This window comes from Poecilia reticulata, chromosome 12, assembly GCF_904066995.2.
Source record: "Poecilia reticulata chromosome 12, P_reticulata-male-v2, whole genome shotgun sequence".
Lineage (NCBI taxonomy): Eukaryota > Metazoa > Chordata > Actinopteri > Cyprinodontiformes > Poeciliidae > Poecilia > Poecilia reticulata.
In genome coordinates this window covers 32,217,430-32,230,496 of record NC_088841.1, presented here as the reverse complement: position 1 = coordinate 32,230,496, position 13,067 = coordinate 32,217,430, and the positions used below count along the sequence as shown (strand labels likewise).

Sequence of the window (13,067 nt, the reverse complement as noted above, 5' to 3'; positions counted from 1 at the left end):
CTTCTAGTGATTTGTTTTCTTTATCTTTATTATTATTATTATTATTATTCTGTCTTCCGTACGTTTTTCATGGTTTAACTACTCTCACTATCTTTCACTAATTGTACTAATTTATATATCAAACGTTCAGCTCTTCAGGAGAATGTGCTATGACTTTTGGTAACTTCACTATTGCACTTTTTGAAATAATTGCCCTTTTGTGCAAATCTTTTGCCCCATTATTTCCTATGGTGGAACTCTGTAACTGATTTCAGTTACTTGAGTGCCACTCTAGTAACTGCCGTTTTGAACTTTTCTGCTTTTTAAACAAATTATGCTGTTCATACATTTTCACTGTAGAGAAATATTTATGCATTAAAATGTAGCCACTAGTGTCTACTTATGGAATTACATCTTTGCTACAGGTTTACTGTTTTCTGTTAAACTCCTCTGGAGTATAAACCTTGTCACATTTCTCCTATTCTTTCAATGTATTTCTTCTTGTGCTCTGTTTTTATCTGTGTCTATGCTTTCTGCTTGTCTACTTTTCTGTTTGCCTTCTGGTTCTACTGGTTTTACTATTTTTAAGATCTTCTACTATCTTTAATCAATTTTATAAATTCATATATCAAACATTCTGCTTCTTTTATCGTTTTGTTTATCTGTTTTACTCCTTCAAATATTTCTGGTTTACTGTTTCCACTAATTTTTTATACTTATTACTGTTTCACTATTCAATTGTTTCAACTTTCTGGGATTGCACTTATTTCCTGTTTCAATTATGCTCTTTCTTAAACTCTGTTTCACTTTTTGACTTTTTCAAATAATTCAGGTTGCACACAACTCCTGCTTCTTCTGCTGAATTCTGCTATTTTATATATTATATAATTTATACAGTATAATTCACTATTAATTCACTATTATATTAATATATATATTCACTATTCAATCGTTTCAACTATTTCTGTTTCTATGCATTTTGCTTGTCTTTTCTGTATGTTTCTACTCTACATGTATTACTATCTTCTAAGCTCTTCTGCAATGTTTAATCAATTTCAGCAATTATTATCAACATGTTCTGCTTCTTAGACCTTCATCTTTTGTTTTGCTCTGTTTTACTCCTGCAAATATTTGGTTTTGTGTTCCCTAATTAATCTATTTGCTGTTTTACTATCAATTGTTTCAACTATTTCTGGGTTTGCACTAATTTCCTTTTGTGCAATTAGCTCTGTCTCAGTCTGTTTCACTTTTTTACTTTTCAAATAATTATCGTTGCACACAACTTTGCTTCTTCAGCTGAATTATGGTATACCTTCTCTGAGTGTGACCAATATATATATATATATATATATTATATAATATATATATATTATATATAATATATATATATATATTATATATATATTATACTAGCTTTAGTATATATATATACTAAATGCTAGTATATAAATAGCTATTATATACTAAATAGCTATTTAGTGCTATTTAGTATATATATATATATATATTTTCATTGCCTAAATGGTCTGAAAATAGCTAGTTCTAACCAAACAAGTGGTAGTTCGGTTTGCAGTAAACGTTGTGCCATAAATTATACAAGCTCATGGGGGTTAGGAATAAGGTGGATAATATGATAAAAACATGTGATTACTGTCGAATGGAGACTGACAACCAAACAGTGAGAGATTCTTCTGAATGTAACAAACCATAACATTTCTCTGCTCCTGGCAGCCTGGATGTTGATGTGGAGAGAGAAGCTCAGAGCAGATATAAGAATGAATGTAAAGAAATCATGGAAGTATAAAATAATTTTACCAAAATAAATCCTCTCAATAAATTTTTGTTGCCTATTCTGTCTGTTGCAGGCAGCCAATAGAAACGGGAGTCATAACACGGAAAAGATCCAAACAAAGAACATTGCAGGAGTCGGTGGACAATATAGAGGGAAGACTGCAGTTGATGTGTGGAACAACGTAATAATGATGAAATAAAAATAATTTTGTCATAAGCTATTGATGTCGATTGTTTATTGCCGTCAATTTGAAAATTTCAAACATTCCTTGATTATGTGTTCCAAAATATTTACGATAATATCAATTACTTTCTCATGTGAAAGTAGAATGCAATCTGTAGAGACTCACACAGAGAGAGAACAGCAGTTAGACATTTTATTGGACCGAGAATTTGGCGCTCGGACACCGGCGGAAGACCTGCGAGCGAGAATTGCAGCGAGCTTGATGATCGACTCGAACGAAGTCAGATAGGTCTTCCCGGGCCCAGTCCTGGTGGTGGAGCGGAGCTTGGAGAGAGGAGTCTTGAGGGGACTGGAGGATCTGGGTGGCTGGTGGTGGAAACGGGGATGAGTGGGTTGAAGCAGGGCTGAAGCGGGTGGATCTGTGGTTGCTTCGCCTTTTGAAGGATCTCTTGCCAGGTGATTGGATCGAGGTAGAGAGGTGGTGCGTCTGATTGGTGGGATGAGCCGTGGTGATAAGTATGCGGAAGAGTCTTACAGATTTCGCTAGGGCTACATTTTAATTTGAGTTCTGTGATAATTTCAGCTCTGCTAATTTATGCTTTTTGTTACATTTCACTATCAACATTTTAAAGAGTTCAGGTTTTGTACAAATTTTGGCTTCTGTTAATTAGTATAAATTAGTGGAATGACTATTTTTCTAAACACCACTTAAAGTGTATTTATAGTTAAACACTTCCCACTTTGACATAATTAGATTCATAATAATGAACTGACAGTTTAAATATGCTGAACTATGTATTAAAACATACTTAAAAAATACAATTGTTTATATAGCTTTGATAGATGTTGAATATGGTCTCCAGTAACAAAAAAGCGTGTTATGATCGAATAAATAGGTTGATACGTCATCGTGACTGCTAAACACATAACGCTGAGTGGGTGACCGCTCCAAGATGGCCGCCCTAAATCTCGTCAGCGACAATAGTGAGAGCAGTCACTCATCACAGTCACAGAGCGCTGTTCATGACAGTGTTGAAGAAGCAGTGCTATTTAGTAAGACTTACATCTAAACATTTTGAACTTTGAACAAAAGCCACAGTAAAGCATGAATACGATCCTGTAATTTCCTGCTTGGAATTACAGGATGTTTAGCGTTCGTGTTGCGTTTAAATGGGGCTCGGAAAAACTGATATGACCTGCTAAAATGGATTAAACAGTTGTGACTACTGAAAGGAAGTGTACCTAAGGCATAGATATTGGAAGTGCGGGGAAGAAAGAAGAAGAAAAAAGGACCTTTCAGCAGAGATGTGGAATGACTGGGCGCAGAATTCTAATAAAATGCCCGCAATTGCTGACGGGCCCGGTTCGATGTGCGGGGTGTGACTGTTGCAGGCAGCCAATCAGAAATCACTGAGTCATAAAGAAATTAAGGGAACCCAAACAACGAACAGCTGACAGCAACCGAGAGTCCGGTGGACATTAAGAGGGATGACTGCAGTTGATATACGGAAACAACGTGAATAAATGATGACAATAAAAGAATATATATATATATATAAAAAAAATATATATATATAAAATATATATAAATATATATATACACACACACACACACACACACAAATATTTTCTGGAGCGATTAACGATTCATACTTCCTCCTTGTGAAAGTAAAAAAAATAATTAATCACGACTGTAAGTCGAATCTGGCTACTGACTGTAAAGGCTGCATTCCTTATTTGATTGGATGTGAAGACGCTCGTGAGCGCTGCATGTAGGCTATAATACGTTCCATCCAAATCGCCGTGGTCATTTTCAGCATTTCCAGAAGACGACAAAGTAAGTTTTGTCTAAATTCTTAATTTCTGGGTTATTGCTATGTTCATATGTTTCGAGCTACAGGTAAATGTAATAACATTGAATCGGAAGTAAAATGTTACAATTTATTTATTGACTATTGTTTCATGACGTGTAATCGGGAGCCGCCCACCTCGGTCCAACGGGTGGATAGTTAAGCGGGCCAGCCCGTTGAGTTGTAGCAACAGCCTTCAATCTTTAGTTCTATCGGCCCCCAGGTGAGATTTAAAAGGCGTTCTTAAGTCGGTGGTCCTAGATAAAAGCATTAAATAATAAATAATAATAAATCTAATAACTAACTTCTATAGTTAAAACCGGTGGCGCCACCACCAGTTTTAACTTGCCGTTAAAACTGCCGTTGGGCGGAGGTTAAACTACCTAACAGTTAAAACTGAATGTCCGTTATAACACTGTTAGGTGAAGCCTAACTGTGACTTCTTTGGAACAAACGGTTCAGCCGTTGAATACTGAATACTGAATACAGGATTTTGGTTCAACGGCTAAACCGTTTATCAGGTGTTTATCTGCTGTAAAGTGTTGAACAGCTATTTAACCATTTGCCTGTTCAGTTGAAACTGCTGTTTATTGTGTGGTAAACAGCTTCTTCGCTTTAATATGTGTCCTTTGCCCCATTAAAGCGTGGGGCTGAGGAGGTGACACTGTTGACTCTTGATGGGGTTTGTAATACTGACATTTTGTTTCTGTCCTTCACTTCCCCCTAGGATGGCTCTATCTACCATAATAAACCGCGCACAATCGCCGATCTACAGGCCACCACCAGTAAACATCGCAGTAATAAAGATAAGAGAGGAAGAAAAGTAATTAGCTGGGCAGTAAGGAGGGTAAAGCAAAGGTATTACAGAAAAGAAAAATCAAATTCTAACTGTCACAGATGGGCAAACGATTGGAAAATAATTATATTTGAAAAAAATTCAAAAACCTTTGTGAGGGCCATCTTATGTGATGAGGAGCTACGCTCTCAGGGGCTCGAGCGCCCCTTATCATTAACGTCACTCCCGCCACGCAATTTTATAAAGGGCCGAAGGTGAACATCACTCCAGAGCTTTTACAGAAAGCAGAGGCCATTTTAAACCCAGCAGCACCAATGGCCCATCTGGAGAAGGCAGCGGAGTCAAAAGGACTGATGACGGTGCAAGGGGAATTGTGGAGGTAGGATTTTTCTTATATTTCTTAATTTTTTCCATAAGAGAGGACTTAATTTGCTAACTGTAAATCTCAACGGGGTAGAAGATAACATGAAAGGCCCCATTACAGAACAATATGCGAACTCTAAAAGTACTTTTCTTTGTACTTCTCAGTTTGCTGCGGTCAGGCTTGTGATGTCGGGAAAATGATGGTGCCAATCCGGACAGTGCGGCTGAAAGAGGTATAATAACTTGTTTTAAGACTTGTTCAAAGCTGCAGTTGTCATTTATTTTTAAAACAAATAATATTGGATAAAAAAAGGTAAGTGCCTAAGGAAATGGTGTGTGTGTGTGTGTGTGTGTGGTGTGTGTGTGTGTGTGTGTGTGTGTGTGTGTGTGTGTGTGTGTGTGCGTGTGTGTGTCAAGTTCATGACATAAAACCAGCTTTTGTGTCATGAACCAGCTTGCATGTTAATTTTGCAGCGTCTGGTCAGAAAGGTAGATTGGTGGGTTTGTTTGTTGTTGACTCTTGGATAACTCTTGGATAAATCTCTAATTTTTTTGTCAATAATTCTTTAATTACAGGGCAGCTGCACAATGCCCGTCTCCCTTTGGAGGGAAGCAACCCTGGTGGAACTGGCAATTGGCCAACAGGTCAAAATTACACATGTTCGGTGCCAGGATTCTGGCTATGGATTACAGCTGCAAAGCACACTTTACAACAATTCAGGTATGTTGTCAATTCCTGAAGAAGTAAATTAATTTTAAGTAGATTTAGACATTTAAAGCAAATGTGCATATATTTTAAAATTGAGGCATTCTAATTAAAATTATTTGCTAAACTTTGGAGATATACAAAGTGTGAAAAGTGCAAATGCTCAGAGCTAACCTTGTAATTTTTGTCAACTTCAAATTATGGAATGGCTTATTACATATTTTGATATCCTGGAAACCATTCAATACTTTCTGATCAAGTCTATTATGCTTTGCCAAAAGAAGACTTAAATAAAGGAGAAACAACAATTAACATAAATGCACCACAAATCTGGAACCAACATCCACAATGTTAATGTTTTTGATGATGGTGTTGACCAAATGTCATGCTTGTTGTTGTTGCTTCATTTACAGTTGCTGACTGTATGATATTTTATTATATGAATAACTTTGAACTTGCTGATTGATGAAATGCACATAACAAATGATCTTGGACTTAAAAAAACGTAAACCTGAAGGAAATAGCATATATAGCAAAAGATCAAACAAGTTGCTACTGTTATTTGACATTTAACATTGGTGTTGGTTTTCTTTTTTTGTTCTCATTTTTAGATGATAACATGAAAATTGACATACCTGATTATATTTCTAATATAATATACTATATTTTGTACTGTATTAACAGGAAAAATGGAAGACAAAAAAGCGGCTGTCGTCATGGGTGTCATGGACACTGAAGACGAAAATGAAAAACATGTCCTCCTGGACAGTGATGAAGTCTTTCGGATTGCTGCAGATTTGTGGAGTCCGTTTGATGAAATGCTGGAAGACGGGAGCCTTGTCGTGGATATTGAGGTTCACGGAAATTAGATAAAAAAAATAATCAAAAAATAATTGCAATTTAAATAAAATAAATGTTTTCAGTTTAGTTTTTCAACTTTTTTCAACTATTAAAATTTTGACTAATCTCTGTTTATGCTTTTAATGGTATTGTTATGTTTCACTCTTGAAATTTCAGGTCTTTTAGAATTGTTTTGCTTGCTTTGTTATAGTTCATAAAATAATCAGTTAACCTGTTCAAATTAAATTGGTGATTACTATTGAATGACACTTTCTTCATATAACATAAACTTTGGTAATGAAATTTACACCATATATATATATAAGTGGAAATCCTTCACTTATTCAGTGGATTGTGAGTCTGAAAAGTAGTATGATGAAATTTAACTTATACAATCATATCCCTTTTCCATGCATTAATTCACAACGTTTTCTGCCTGTTTAAATATTCTCAAATCTTCCGGGCTAGAGGGGTAAAATGAATTAAACTTCACTTTTGACTTTTTTCAGGTAATCAAGTATTGTGTGTGTGTGTGTGTGTGTGTGTGTGTGTGTGTGTGTGTGTGTGTGTGTGTGGTGTGGTGCGTGCGCGCGCGCGTGCGTGTTGGTGTTTGTGTAATTAGACTCTGGCGGTGAGGCTGTGAACCTGCTGTGTGTGCTTAAAAGTAAAGAGAGAAAACGTTAAAGTACAACTGAAAACCACGTATTCTTTAAGTCTGTAACAGCGCAACTACTGTAAAAGATCTTAAAAAGTCGGTTAGCAAGTTGCTAACATGTAAACAATCGCAGTTCCTGTTTGCGGCAGAAGTTGTGCCCATATATTATACAAGTTTCAAACCTTCATTTACACCATATACATGCAAAATGTACCATTGTGCACTGTGTAATATACATAACAATGAACTGACAGCTCTTTCTATGACTCCTCACATTGTGATGAAATCACGCACAAATCAGAGACTAAATTGCAGCAAAATTTTCCTACCTTCTCAAAACTTAAGATTCCTCGCTCAAGCAATAAATTATATAAATTCTACTATAAAGTAAGAGATCACAATAAAAATACCACTTTATCAGTTCCCAAACGTGGGTTTCTGCACAGTCAGGTTGGAGAAATCCCCTCCGCACCATTTAGCTTTTAGTTTCCACGCACGAAGCAGGAAGATAACGGGGAGGGTAATCAGCTTGGCTCGTGTGATCTTTGAAGCAGGAGCGCCGTTGTAGCACTATTCAGAGCTGCTAAAATTCATTCAGAGAGCATGGGGGGGTTTCAGGTGAATTTCGACCCTGACGTGAGGTTACAAAGCCAATATTTTCAAGTATCCAAAGTTAAGAGTCTTCTCTGTGTCAAGTCATACCGAACATTGTCGGTCAGCCGACCGAAAATTTACTTACACCGTATTTGATGACAGGGCATGTAAATGGACACGCCCCTTTAAATCCGTCAGCTGATTTTAATTAGCCGGAAAACCATAACATTTTGGGCAAAAATTGTATGCCGGATAGTTTTTGAAGGATGAAAGCCTTTAGCGGACCATAAAAATAAAAATAAAAAACACGTGTAGCGGTTTTTTACGGAGATTGCCGAAGTCGGGTTTGAGAGGTTTTAAATAGTGATAAAGCTGAGGCATGTTGTTATTTTAATTCATATTTGTTCTCTTGATTTTGCTTTTCTTTTTGTCATTTTCAGAAGACAACATGTAAACTAACCTGATTGTAGATAAATAACATAAGAGACAAAAAGGCAGGAGAAATCCAAACCTGAGAGTATTGCTCAAATAGATAATGACAACCCAAACAAGTGAGAGGTTCATATTGAAAATGACAAAACCATTAACATTTCTGTTGATGAGAAGAGACGCATCAGAGCAGATACAAGGGCAAAACAATATAATTATTGTTAATATATGAATCGAAGCGTCATCTTCCTACCTAAGAGTCTTTCTACTTTTTTTTGCATTTCAGCAGCAGTCATTCAGAAAATATGTATTCTTGTATTCTCAAGAGTGCATATTTGCAATTCTTATAATTCTCATAGCCCATTCTTCAAGACTATCTCTTGAAGCTTATTATATATATATATATATATATATATTATATATATATATATTATATATAATATATATATATATATTATATATATATATATATATATATAACGGCGGGCCGTTATATATGATATATATTAATACTGAATGATATTTATTATTCAGTATTAATCATTATTATTGTGACATTATTAATAATTATTTACTTGTCTTTGTAACATAAATATGTATTGCTATTGTAACCGGATCCTTTTCTGCGTTGTGCTGGTTTTTGAGTGAATGGACCGTGACACAGTTTCTTTCAAGCGGATGATTCTCGGTTTATTTCTGACGAAAATACAGACAAAACAACCGTGTTATAGGCTGCCCGCTCCAAGTCCTACACCAACAAAAGTATAAAACTAAAATTAACTTAATAGATGTATAAATAAACTGAATGTATTTAGATGGAAAAATGAAAAGCACACACCTTTCCCGCAGGACAACATGTCAAAAGGGGAGGGGCGCAAACAATTTAAGACAATACCACAGAAGAAGAAATAAAACGGAGGGGCTTCAGATCTTAAAATAACACGGTTAAAACAATGACAGAGGTGTTTCAGTAAGATAAGGAAACAGACAAATAACCAAAAGAAGACATTTTGTGTATTATAATAAAAGAGAATTACAACCAGGTTACATTATTACTAAATAATTTATTAATTTATGAACGGCTGTGCTTTGTAATTTGCTCTTCATACATCAATATCAGAATATTCTATTCCTATTCTATTGTTATAGCCACTAATCATATTTAAATATGCTAACTATGTAATAAAACATACTTAAAAAATACATTGCTTATAAGCTTTGACAGATGTTTGAATATGGTTTCGAGTAACAAAAAAGCGTGTTATGATGGATTAAATGGGCTGATACGTCATCGTGACTGTTAAACACATAACGCTGAGTGGGTGGACCGCTCCAAGATGGCCGCCCTAAATCTGGTCAGCTACAAGTAGTGAGAGCGGTCATTCATCAACAGAGCGCTGTTCATGACAGTGATGAAAAAGCAATGCTATTTAATAAGACTTAAATCTAATACATTTTGAACTTTGAACAAAAGCCACAGTAAAACATGAGTAACGAAGGGAAATAAGGAGTCTATCTGATTTTGAATCTAATTATTTAAATTTTGCTTAAATGGTTTGCACCTCCGGTTTGCACCTGTGGTTTTGTGTAATCCTAATCTGGCCCGCCGTTAATTTTATTAACTGCGGGATGAAGAAAAAAAGACCTATAAGTATGGATGTGACCATGACTCTGAGGTGGATAATTTCTCCCAATGCCCGCTTTTGCCGACAGTCCTGCTTTAGTGTGTTAGTTGTTTGTCTGTAGCGAGAACAAGAGCACAAACAAGAACACGTTAACCTGCCACGGCTTTATGGACATGCGCAGTTGAGTGGCTTTAAGTGGCGTTCATTGACGTCACCAGCATTTGATGAGCGCCTCTCCCACAGTAAATTTACATTTATATTTTCTATTTAATATTTTTTATGACAGTGATGAAGAAGCAGTGTTATTTAATAACAATTTATGCCAATACATTTTTAACTTTCAACAAAAGTCACAGTAAGGCATAAGTAACGAAGGGAATTAATAATTAGTCTATATAATTTTGAATGTTATAATTAATTCTAATTCGATAAGAAATAAATGCAGTTCAAAATGTTTGTTTCAAAACCCGAATTGTACATGAGACTTAAAATTGGTGCCAAATCTTTCTTGAATTGATTTAACAAGCATGTAAAAGCCACAGTCGTAATCGAAGTGGAAATATCCGAGTCCTCCTGAATGCCTCTGACACATGACGTGACGTTCTTTGCCGTTACGTTCTCACTTCTTCGTTTGTCCCAACAGGTAAGCGGTGTGTTATTTGGGTCTGTCGTGATAATAAAATTATAACAATGAGAGACGGTTCCTTGTCAATAGTTATTACATAATTGCTTCTTAAGTGTGGCTGTAACTTAATAAAGCTGAAAGCCGCTATACGGAGTTTTTTTCTGAAGCAAACAATCATTAGCATATGCTAAAATTGACGGTATCACTCGTATGAAAACCTGTCCATTCAGATTGCAGAGGGTATTTCCATTGACTTAATTTATAAACCATGTATGTTAGTATTTGTCTTCATGATCAGCTTCTATTCAGCTAAATATGTATAAAATTGCTACGGTAACCTCGGAGTTGATTAGACTTTCAGTTCAACTGAAACGGACTGGTCAGCCGTTAAGAGGCTGTTCGATAACGTTGCTTTGTTCTTGGGTTGTGACGTGCAGAGCTGGCTTGCAATAATCAGAAAATGTAAGAGATGAAAGACGGTTTCATTCTTAAAGATATTAATAATCGCTTCTTAACGAATCGCCATACCATAATGAAGTATAAACCGCTAACCCTCCTATTTATGATGGGTGCCGACCGTTAGCATGATATGCTATCATTGACGCCTACTATATTTCTAACTGAAAACCATTCTAACGTGTTAACGTTGGAATTCAACCTAATATACACAACGTTGTGTGTTTTTCTGATCAGTCAATAATTGTGAGATAACACACCAGTGTCTTTTACAGATGAAGAAAAACTGCTCACCAGCGTTCTTTGCCTGGTAAGTACATTGCAAAGTTCAGCAGCCTGTCGAGCGCAAATGTTTTTAACAATAAATTTGGAAATATACGATTAGACAGTGACAATGTGGAAACCTGAATGTTTTTGACAGTTTCATTCTGAACCAACATTTATGAACACAGAATCTCACAATTGGACTGAAAATTTTAAAGCTTTTTAGCAAACTTCCTCATTTTGTTGAATATTTTTTCTGGACTGTGCTACCATCTTTGTGCACTAACAAATGTGTAACAAGGTGGTGATCTTATGAGCTGTCTAAAATCCATATACATTACAATCTTTAGTATCTAAAAAAACAGACTCGATGTCTTTTTAAAAAAATCCTTAGACAGAACCTTGTCTGGAAACATAATAAGGTAATAGTGTCACTCCCAACTCTTCATTGCAATAGAATTTCAAATGCACTATTAAAATGGCCCTATTAGGGACAGACGCTCACAGCAGAAGCAGAGTGATGCAAACATAGGACTGCTGCTTTTTACGTTAGTCTGTTTTGTCTATGTGCCTTTGTTAAATAAATTCAATAAATTTAACTGTTATTTCCCTCCTTTCAGACAACCTAGATATTTCCACCAAATTCTGCTCAGTGAGGTGAGTACTAGCAGCATGTGGCTTTATTTGATTTAAAAAAGTTAGCTGAAACGTCCAGAAATGTCTAGATCAAAGCAGCTTGTGTACAGAGGACAAAGAACCTTAGCGGATATGTGTGTTCTGGACTCCTGAAGGTTTTCTGGTCAGCTAATAACAAACTGTTTCTACTCTCCCTCACAGAGAGAAGTGGACCCAAACACCTTTCTCCCTGGTGAGCGGATGTTTCAACGTGGATCAGCCGAGCTGTCACAGCTGATCCAACTTGACTCACACACAATTTGAATAAAATCATGTCCACAAACATTTGCTTTAAATTAGATTCAAACAGGATATGTTGGTTATGCTCACATGACGACCCTGTTGTCCAAAACCCTGTAAGAAACATGACTCACTACTGCAACAACCCTCTGAGTTGTTTTCTGGACTCATGATGAGGTTTTCTGTCACTCACTTTAATCTCTGTGATGAAGAAGGTCAAGTCAACATTAAATTCTGCTAAAGCAACTGGCTCTTTTATCTGTTGGTATGCTGGGATGCATCTTATTTCAGTAAGAATATCATAATCTACATTCATTGAACTATTTCAATAAAGGTCATGAAAACACAGCAACAACCCAATTCACACCACAAAGCTTAGTTCACAATAGTAGTAGGTATGAATCTCTTCACAGTTTGAACCTTTTCAGATGAAATCTGACCCAGAAGCTGCTCTGTTGAGAATGTTTCATTTTGATGTCTATTGGCTGTTCTTTGTCTCGCAGGTGTTCCACGGACCCTCTTTTCTAACCACTGTCGGAAGCATTTTAATTTTCCAACTGTGTTTTTTCCTTTCCTCTTCCTTCCAACATATCTGGAAAACCATTTACTGTGCATTTTACTATCCCATCCCTAAACTCTCCTACGAATTTCTTCAAAAACCAGCATCCCAATAGGTGGCCTGGTTTTTCCGAATTCAGGAGCCTGGTTTACCAGTAACCAGAGTTCCCTTTATTTCTTCAACCATCAGTTTACTGCCAAATTGATGTTTGCCTGTCTCTCTTAATCTAGTTTACCAGTAACTAGATCTGTTTTCCACTCACATCTTACGTCCTGTGACCTCTGAACAGTTCTTCTATTGATTTTGTGACATGAATTTTGTGGCATTGATTTTGNGGCTATATATTGAGAAATCCTACTTCTATCGAGTTCATCAGTAACTCATCTGACTATCATTGAGAATCTGAGAGAATCTCCCCTCTCACACTGCTCTGTTC

General features: G+C 36.1%; 2 long non-coding RNA genes across 4 annotated transcripts in view; one reads left to right on the top strand and one right to left on the bottom strand.

Annotated features, from left to right (window-relative positions):
- The window catches only part of LOC145554076 (uncharacterized), a 332,923-nt gene that overhangs the window by 180,321 nt on the left and 139,535 nt on the right, over positions 1 to 13,067 (bottom strand). The window lies entirely within an intron of this gene.
- On the top strand, positions 11,176 to 12,959 carry LOC103457635 (uncharacterized). Of its 2 annotated transcripts, XR_014090310.1 has the most exons (4): positions 11,176 to 11,203; positions 11,778 to 11,814; positions 11,995 to 12,025; positions 12,576 to 12,959. It is a non-coding gene; the product is annotated as an uncharacterized LOC103457635 (long non-coding RNA). The 2 variants fall into 2 exon arrangements; XR_014090309.1 differs by lacking the exon at positions 12,576 to 12,959 and having other exon boundaries at positions 11,995 to 12,230.